Here is a 2,531-nt window from a genome sequence, read left to right as displayed (position 1 = left end):
AACATTTTTCAAATAAATTTATTTATTTTTGGCTGCGTTGGGTCTTCATTGCTGCTCACAGGCTTTCTCTAGTTGCGGAGAGCAGGGGCTACTCTTCTTTGCAGTGTGCAGGCTTCTCATTGCGGTGGCTTCTCTTGTTGCGGAGCATGGGCTCCAGGCACACGGGCTTCAATAGTTGTGGCACACAGGCTCAGTAGTTGTGGCTCACAGGCTCTAGAGCACAGGCTCAGTAGTTGTGGTGCGTGGGCTTTGTTGCTCCGCGGCATGTGGGATCTTTCCGGACCAGGACTGGAATCTGTGTCCCCTGCACTGGCAGGCGGATTCTTAACCCGTGTGCCACCAGGGAAGTCCCAAGAAGTTATAGTGAATAATTTACATGGCAAATCTGGTGATGTGCTGCCATCTGCTGGGAATCAAGGGTATTAGATTCTATCTCAACTGGCTACTTTTGAAATCAACCATAAAACTTTCATTTCCGTATTGGAAAGTTCTCATTTTAAGAAAGCATTTTTCAAGACTGTACTTTCAGGGATCATTTCTATAGGTCGTTTCTAGAGAAGTTTCTCTGAATGTGAAGGAGAAGGTGTGGTGTTCTGTCCTGAGCATGAAGCTGGTTATTGGTGTTGCTTCTGCAGCTGCCATTAGCCATTGATGATCGCTCTTCTCTTCCTTTGGGAGAGGGAGAGGGAGAGAATGCCATCTGAGTAAAAAAATAAATAAGAATAATAAAAATAATAAAAATTTTAAAATTAAAAAAGAAAAAAGAAAAGAAAAGAATAAACAAAAAGAGGAAAAAAAACAAAAAAAGAGAAAAAAGATTTTTTTAAAAAAAGCATTTTTCCTTACCACTATACCTTTGGGTTCTAACAGTGTTTAGTGCTTGGGCTTGCAGCGGGGAAGAGCGACGGTTTGGCAAATGGGAAAACTAAGGCCCAGAGTTATCTAGACACAGTATTTCCACATTACCCCCAGAATTCAGGCTGAAGGAATTTGGGGACTGTGAGAATTTCTGGAGGAAGAATGAACAGCAAGTGCAAACGTCCTGAGGCAGGAAAAGTTTGGCCTCTTTGACCAACAGCAGAAGCTCAATACCTAAAATGATTGAAGTGAATTGTGAAGGTTGGAGACCAGCAGGAGATAAAATCAGAGAAGTAATAGAGTCAGATCATATGAGGCCATCTGGGCAACTGTAAGAATTTTGGGTTTTACTCTGAGTGCGGTGGGGAGCCCCTGAAGGGTTTTGAGCTACATTATCTGATGTATATTTTTAAAAGATCTCTGTCTTGTGTGTGACTCCATGGAAGCAAATATAGAATTGGAGAGGACAATTAGAAAGTTAAGGAAATAATCCTGATGACAGATGAAGATGTCTGGACAAAGGTGGCAGGGGAGGATGGAAGGAGTGGGACAGTGCTCTGATGCTAGAAATAAGGCAGAGCCGATGACTGTCTGCTGATGGATTTGTTGTGTAGTTTGGGGGCAAGGAGTCAAGAATGACTCTGAGGGACTTCCCTGGTGGTGCAGTGGTTAAGACTCTGCGATCCCAATGCAGGGGGCCCAGGTTCAATCCCTGGTCAGGGAATTAGGTCCCACATGCATGCTGCAACTAAGAGTTCACATGCCACAACTAGGGAGCCCGCCTGCCACAACTAAGACCTAGCGCAACCAAATAATAAAAGAAATATATAGATATTTTTTAAAATGAGGATTTTTGTTTGTTTGTTCTGTATTGTCAAATAAAAATAATTCTGGACATTGGTAAGAGGAGACTTCATTCAAAATGGTTATTGCAAGAGGGAGAACACTCCGACGAGATCTGCAAGCATCTTAACGAGTTAGGCAGAAAAAGGCTCTTCTTTTGTTGGGGGAGTTTCTCCCCAAGAAGCTCAGGGGATATCTTTGCATTTAAGGAGGCGCAGTGTACATGGCTGACATTAGCTTTTGATTGCTGAGGCATCTATTTCAAAGATATCCGTTTCAGATAAATCTATTACCAGTTGCATAACACAGTTACTAGCTAAACAACCAGATAGAAACAAGGCCGCCCCATCCACGAAGGTCCTCTTTTAGCGATCCCTGGGCAACCTAGATAACTGATTGTTTAAGTGATCGCATTTTTCTCTTCCTGCCCCCTGGTTCCTGCTCTTATGTTTTAAATTCACCAATACAGAGTGAAACCTTAAAATACTTGTCACCCCACCCTCCACCCCAAGAAAGACAGAACCCAGGTCTGTGCTTCCTATCTCCTTCTATCTGAGACCTTAGGCATGCCCTCGTACCTTTTAGGACCTGTGACTAATAAACCTTGTTTTTTCAAGTTCCCTGTCGATTGTTGCTGAGGTGCTTCTTGAAATTCTCAGTGAAAAAAAAAATTAGTAGCCAATCTAATAAAGAAATAGAGAATTTTATTCTAGCCAACCTGAGGATTATAACCTGGGAGACAGTCTTTCAGAAAGCTCTGAGGACTTGTCCACCAGCTACAGGTCAAAACACAGTTATATACATTTTTTTGAGAAAAAGGTTATACATCA

The 2,531-nt window shown here is 42.4% G+C and overlaps 1 pseudogene; it reads left to right on the top strand.

Annotated features, from left to right (window-relative positions):
- Positions 1 to 513: 513 nt before the first annotated feature.
- LOC132518962 (small nucleolar RNA U3) lies at positions 514 to 704 on the top strand (annotated as a pseudogene).
- The last annotated feature ends 1,827 nt before the right edge of the window (positions 705 to 2,531 follow it).

Source organism: Lagenorhynchus albirostris, chromosome 3, assembly GCF_949774975.1.
Source record: "Lagenorhynchus albirostris chromosome 3, mLagAlb1.1, whole genome shotgun sequence".
Taxonomy (NCBI): domain Eukaryota; kingdom Metazoa; phylum Chordata; class Mammalia; order Artiodactyla; family Delphinidae; genus Lagenorhynchus; species Lagenorhynchus albirostris.
This window is presented reverse-complemented; position numbering and strand designations above follow the sequence as displayed.